Consider the following 7,511-nt stretch of genomic DNA (forward strand, 5'->3'; position numbering starts at 1 on the left):
CTGGGAACCCCACTGTGGGTGCCTGTAATGGCGGCCCCCATGGTTGCCATGACAACCACCGCACCACCATGGCCGCTGGCCTGGCCTAGAGCTGCCGGGCCTTGGGTCCAGCCAGGGCAGCTCTGCTGTATCTGGTGCTCCCTGTCTGCCCTCTGGCCCCATCTTGGTGCCTCCAGGGCTGTGTGGGAGGAAGAGGAGGCACCTGGGCCCAGAGGGGGGTTGCCCACCAGGCCAGGCTGGGGAAGGGCACGGGGTTATGCCCATCCTGCTGAGCCTTCTCCTGGCATGGCTACCCACAGCCCTGCGTGCAGTGGAGCGGGTGAAGGAGCACCTACCCGCAGGGGCTGCTCCTGAGAGCACCTGGAAAACATGGCCTTGCTCTGTGTCCCCTTGAAGAAGTCAATGAAGATGCTGAGAGCTGGAGGGCGCATCTTAGAGCCTTTCTCTAAAGGCACCGCCATCACTGCAGCCTACTGCAGGGACCTGCAGCCACCCCCTGCCCGCCTGGTGGGCAGTCCGTGACTTGAACGCTGATACCCTGGTTACAGGGATTTATGTTATTTCTTTGCACACTTCTCATGTCCACCCCTAACCCAGGGGCTCAGCCCTGTGCTCTGGGCTGGCTGTCAGAAGCCCTGGAGCACCCTGGCTCCTGCGCTTGGACCCCTCAGTGAGGAGTGGGAGGAAAGGGTGAAGGGTGACCGCTGCCATGGCAGGAGCACAGCCAGTTTGTGGGCACGGAGCCAGCCTCCAGGACAGCACAGTGACTGGCGGGCATGGGGAGCCTGTTTCAGTAGTTATACATATAACACCAGTGCAAAAATTTCAGAGAGGGAAAACCCAACGGGTAGGAACATGTCCGTGGAATAGTGGATGTAGGGAAACGTGCAATAAGCAGCCTCCCAAGCCTTTACCACATCACTGGGACCGGTTCCCTCCTGTGCAGGGCAAGCCAATGGGTACATTTTATTTTTCAAGAAACTCCATCCATGGGTATCAGTGCAGTGGTGTGAATTCCCTTTTCACCTTTTGAATTCAGAGTGTTTTAATATATAACTGTGTTTGTTTTACTGTGGACCAAACTCTAGGAGTTAGCAGAAGCTGAAAGCTCCCCCAGCATCCAAGCTCAAAAATTGGGGTTCAGTCCTGCTCCCAGCATCAGCTGGCCTCCAGTTGTGAGCAGGTAGGAGAGCAAGGCTCTCTCCAGGGAGAAAAAAACAGCAAAAGCAGTAACAGTAAGAACAACAGTCCTAACCTTTTGTTTTTGTTTGAATTGTGTAGGTTCCCACGTACCTCTGTGTTCTTGTGTCATTTGCATTTCATCGCTTTACTTTAAAATGTTTTGTGTTCTGTTTAAAGAGAAGAATAACTAATTGTGAAAAATTGGATAACTGTGATTGTGAATAAAGTTGATTTAGGCATCCTGCAGCAGCATGAGTGACTGAGTATTTGCCACTTCAGCAAGTGTGGCAAAATGTGATAGGCAGGCAAGAAGAAGAGGCTGAGGTAAGAGCAATGGTGGCATGAAAGCTGCTTCCTTGTGACCCCCTGCAGCCCTCCTCATGCTTCAGGTACGGCCATCCATCCCCAGGGCTTCCCTGGCCGGCGGCTTGTAGGGCCTGAGCCCACGGGCTGCGCTGGAGGAGGACGACGAGGAGGAGGAAGGAGGAGGAAGAGGGAGAGGATGCTCCGAAAGTGGTCCAGGAGTGGCAGAACTGGTGCACCATCGCCACCTGGTGTTCCGCGCCCACCACTGCACTTAATAATCTATTTTTTGAAGGGTTGATTTTGGTCCTTTTCACAACTACACACACGTGGGATCAGAGGAACTAGTCTGGGTACACCATAGCTCTGATGGTGGGTCTCAGAGAAAAATGGGGAATGAAGGGAAAAATTAATACTGGGTTACAAAATACAAGAGTGTATGTTAGAGTAATATCTTGGTTGTATTGGCCTAGAAAAACCCTTCCAACCCTACGCACACAGAAGAGAAGGCACAGGTCCCAGGCGTGCTCCTCACGCATATGTTTGTACCTTAAAGCACCCAGGACTGGGTGCTGCCCTGGTAATTCCTTGCAGCTTTCAGAGAGCTGGGGTGCCCAAGCAGGGCTCCTTGTGCATCACCCACTAACATGCCAGCATGGAGGAGCATCTCACAAGTGCTGTTAGCAAATGCTGTGCCTCTGAAGACAGCTGACCCATCTCCAGGGACATCATTTCTCTGCAAGATGTTTGTGAAGTGCTGCAGCAGGGAGCAAAGGCATGTCCCCCTGCCAAAATGAAGGACACATGCAGGCAAGCTCAGCCATCCTCTGCTGCAGCAACAAGGAGTTAGTGAAAGCCACCCCCCTCTGCAGCTCTGCTTTGCAATGTGGAAGCCAGGCACTAGGAATGACCCTTTTTACCTACAGATTTGCAAACTGCTAACAGACAAGGAAGCAGACAATTGTGGACAATATTTCATAGAGGCGTCCCATAGCTGAGCTGGGGATTGATGTGCTCGAAAACAGTCTTGTTTAGAATTACATCCCTTATTACAACTCACCCCACTCTGCATCCCCTAATCCCACAGCCCCCTGCATCCTTCAGGGACACCCCTCATAAGGAGCAGGGATCCATTAGTAGAAGCTCTTCAGCCTCCTTTACTCATCTGCTTCACATAACAGGAAATTTCTACCTATTATTTGGGCCTCCAAACACAGCAAGGAGTCAGCAGGGCCCAGCACAGGACCCAGCAACCTTGCAGGATAAAATCTTAAAATCTCATGTTCAAGCACAGCCTGCCCTGCAGCCTGCATGCAGAGGTGTATAAGAACTCATCCCAACTTGCTCAGCAACCCTTTTATCACAGAAGGGCCACTCAAGCAAAAGGATGCTTCCCTTCTTATTTTGGATCTGATGTCTCATCACACTCTAAAAAACCACACTGACATGTATCTTAAGACCTTGCTCAACACAGACAAAGGGTCTTTGTATTTGAGGGCAGCAGTCCCTAAAACTTTGTGAATTAGGAGACAAAAATACAGGTACAGTAACAACTCAGAGTCAGGGGACAAGACAAGATCCTTTATCCATTTAAGCCTGAGCTGAAATTTGCAATTGCACATACACGTAAGTCACAAGTTATTCTGGGAAAGTTAAATTTAGTGGTTTGACAAACTGAGTGGAATTAAAACAGTACTGAAAAGGTTGAAAAAAAATAAAATAAGCCAACTGGATCACAATTAAAAAGGTCAAAAATTTATTTTTCCTTAGGGCATAAGAGGCAATGTAAACAAAATACAAAAAAATCACAAGTCAATTCTTACAGTCTGCAAGCATTTGAAGATAGAGTACCCTTTCCCCACCTCCCCCCAGAACACTGCAAGCCTGCTCAAATGTTATCAAGCAACAATTCTGGACCCTGAAGGTCCAGCGAATTTTGCCAAGTCCCAAGCAGGGAATAAGCTTCTCATGTAAGAAGGACACTGCATCTGTTTTATCAAACACTTCAAAAAAAAAAAAAAAAAAAGTCCAACAAAATATAAATATTACAGATGAGGATCAGATTTAGCACCACCTTTGGTCCAAGCAATCGATGAACTGGGAGATGACAGGTACAGTCTGTTTAGCAAGTCCTTTCTGCCTGAGTCTTTGAAAACGTTAGAGGTTCACATTGCAAGAACTTGTAGTAACGCTGAGAAAACAGCCCTCAAATTCTGGCCATCCCTCGCAACCTCTGCTGGGCCTGCACACACAGGAGGTGAACATCACTGCTGTGGAGCAGTGCACTCATGGCTGCACCCCTCAAAGCGCTCGGCAGAGCTGAGCTTGGCTCTGTTGGACAGGACAAACGTTGTGCCAAGGGCCCGATCCTGCGCTGGCATGGCAGAGCTCTGGCTTGGGGCACAGCTGAAGAGCAGGAAGGGCTGGGTGATGGTGTGCACCCAGAGCTGCCCTTTCCACTAGCATTTGCCACCCTCCAAAGCCCAGGCTGCAGCACCCGCGTGTTGTCAGATGCCTTGAGAGGAGCTAAAGCTGCCTAAACACATTACTGTGGTGTGTGTGGAACACACGGATCAGGAGCTCTTATCAAGTATTATTTACTCCAGGCCCTTTTTAGGCTGATCTTTTCCAATGTACACACATACACCACAGATGTATAGCTATGAATTTTTGCAGGTGTCTATACTCAGCTGCTGTGCCACACCACGAGCACCAGCCAGAATACACTCATGAGGACTTGTGATAATCCTAGGAAAAAAATAATTAAATCCATAAAGCACCTGACAGTATTTTATTTTAATTCCCTGCTCTACAAGTGTACAGAACCTCAAATTGTCTCTTCTTTTCCTCCAGAAGTTTTTGAGCAGTCCTGAATAACCATTATTAGACACTGTTCACCTCCAAGCTGTAACAAATGACTGAAGAGGGATGCTGAGATCTACCTTCAGGGACAAAAATCTCAAGTTCTTGCTCTGCATCTTCACAAGCACAATTGCCTGAGAAGTTTTCTCATTCTCCATTGAGTGACCATACAGAGTTCTCACCTCTACAGACACAGACATGATTAAAATCCCGACCCCAAACATTTGTTTTTACTTCACGGCTTCAGCACGTGCTGCTCTAAGGGGAAAAAAAAAAAAAAAAAAAAAAAAGGAAACAAACAAACCACACACACAAATTCCATTGCTTTACATTGTATTGTGGTTCTCTGAGCAAGCAAGCACCTGGCCATGGCATGTGGCCATTAGGCAATCATGGAAATGAGGGCAGCACCTCAAATACAACCCCTGTCCCAGCCAGGGCAGCAGAGCCATCTTCCAGAGCAGAGCCATCTGAAACCAGTTCTGGACTGGGCACTAAAATCAAGTTAAGTCTTCAAGTCTGGGTTAGGGGGAAGGTAATGGCTTGCACAGCCATTGTCGTTCCCCTCCCCCAGACAAACCTAGAGCAACAAAAAAAAAACGTGCTATGATAATTTCATTAATTTAGCCTAGGACAGAGATGCACCTCTATTGTCCCAGTCCCAGAAGCAGGCCCACAGTACCGTATGCATCAGCTACATCACCACAGGTCCCCAGATGATCTACAAGCTTGAGAGACTTTGCTACGGATCACTTGGCACAAAAGAGAGCTCTATTTTCTGCACTGAGGATGCAACTCTTGCGTTGGCCCATGAAGAAGTCATTCATATTTTCTAGCTAGAAATCTAATCCGCACTGAATCTACCAAGTTTACATGCAGACTCAGGGACTGGTCACAGAAAGGTCTGCTTTGTGCCAGTTCAGACTGATGGGGGCATTTTGTCCCTCGTTGATGATATAACTCATACCACCAGTGACAAAAGGTACTGTTGCATGCATGAGTGCCATTTTTCTGGCTTTCAGTTTTGACTGGAATGATTGAGAAAGGCAATATTTTTCATGCACCTGATTTGCTTTTCTAGGAAAGCACCTCAGAGACCCAAACACATTTGGACGCTAGCAGGAGCTCTTCACTGTACAAACAGTTTCATCCAACTGATCACCTCAAGTTTATTAAATAAAAATTGGACAATCCACGAGGCTGCAGTATTTATTTCTGCTTCTAGCCCTGCATTTGCTATAGGTACATTAATGGTTGATGCCATGAATGTCAAAAAAAAACCTGTCAGCTCTAAAAGAACCGATACTTGGCCAAAACCTCAAACATCTACACCATGACCAATATTCACTCCACTGCCTTCAATGAAACTAGATTAGAGGCCACAAGCAAATATGGTCCAAAGCCGTTACAAAACAAACAAACAAACAAACCGAACCAAAAAAAAAGGCAAACAAAAGAACACAAGGTTTCCCCAAACTCATTTTCTTCAATTCTTGGCTCAACTCTTAACTCTCATCCCAAGACAAACTGAACGGACTCCCGCCTGTACCTCTCTCCAAATAAAAACAAGATCAAAAAAATCTCTCAGTTATTCCTTCTCCACATACACAGTGACAGAAACCACACCAACTTCTAGACTTTTTCTCAAGCAGAACAGACGAAATGGTTCCCATGTTAAACAAAACAAAAAAAAGAACAACAAAAACAAACAAATAGCATCACCAGCTTGACCACACACACTAAGACCAACCACACGTTTCTCTATCTCTGGTCACCAACATACTCTCCCAAACCCCCACCAGGTACATTCCCACCACCTATCCGCTAGAAAATGGAGTGCTACACCAACACAAAAAATGACAGCAGTATTTAATATTCAAGGTCACAATAAGAACATCAATGACCCAGGAAACCCATTGCAAAGCCTCATTTGGACCAGGCCTAGATCGATTTTGTCATTAAATACAAATTTGGTAGAGTGAAACCCATAGGGCTTTCCAAACGAGCCACGTGCAAGTGCTCTCCTAATGGAGGAGGGCACAACCACTCCAACAGATTTCAGCCTTCACTCAGTGACAGGTTTAGGCTCCCAGTAACTGATTCTCTCCCGTTTCCAGAAATTCTTTGGGCTAATTAACAGCTCTGGAAACAGCCACAGAGGTACGTGCCCAATGGAGTTGCTTTCAACACCCTCCTCGAGTTATCTGCATCTGAACTTTGACCAAAGCAGCAAACTGCTGGCAAGAATTCTCCCACGTGAAATGTGATATCGAGTCTTAACTGAGGAGTCTCATCTGCTTGATTACGCCCAAAGATTGGGAGCAGAGTAACCAACGCTGCTGTCTGTGATTAAACCTATAATAAAAGAACGGCACTGACATAACACGAGCCTTGCCAGACAACAGCAGTGCACCTACTCTGTACGCTATTGACCCCACAACAGTCAATTTGGGCCCTTAGTACAAAAAAGTCATTGTAACGCTACACACACTCTGCTTTCACAATACTCCAGGTTTGAACCCACGGTGAGTAATGAGCAAGTCTTTTCAGCAGGCCCATTCAGCACGGGGCAAAAAAAAATTCTCCTAGAGACTGGAAACAATTATAACTGCTTTTTTTCCTCCCTCATGAAAACCTAAGACAGGAAATAGTTAAGTCGGCTATTCACAGAAATATTTCATTTTTTTAAAAAAGGTTTGTTTTTAATTCCCCTTTTACTTGCTCCAGTTCACTAATTGTTACAGACTAAGCTCAGTGACTGCAGCATTTTCTTCTGTCCTTTTCACTAGGGACAGGGACAAACCCAATCTGCATGCTCAGGGGGACTTGGACTCAAAACCAACTTTGATCTCCCCCCCACACACACCTAAACCCCATTGGTGATGATGGGATTTTGTTTATTACTCCTTCCCTGTTTACCCAGACACAGTTTGAGAACAAGCTCTCAAACGACACCAGAACTGTTTGCACAGCGAAGGCCCTGCTGTATCGCTTCAATTTCAGATCTCAAACACTGAAGCATTAACAGAGCTTTGAGAGCAGAGTATCTGGAAGAGCCTGAAATATTTGCTTTCGTATCAAGAGTTACATTTCAGAAATTCTCCTGCAGTGCCAAGTGATTCTCCCTCCCCTCTGCTTCTTTCCTCCACCCTGCAGGGACCAAG

The sequence above is a fragment of the Aythya fuligula genome, chromosome 7 (assembly GCF_009819795.1).
Source record: "Aythya fuligula isolate bAytFul2 chromosome 7, bAytFul2.pri, whole genome shotgun sequence".
In the NCBI taxonomy this organism is placed as follows: Eukaryota; Metazoa; Chordata; class Aves; order Anseriformes; family Anatidae; genus Aythya; species Aythya fuligula.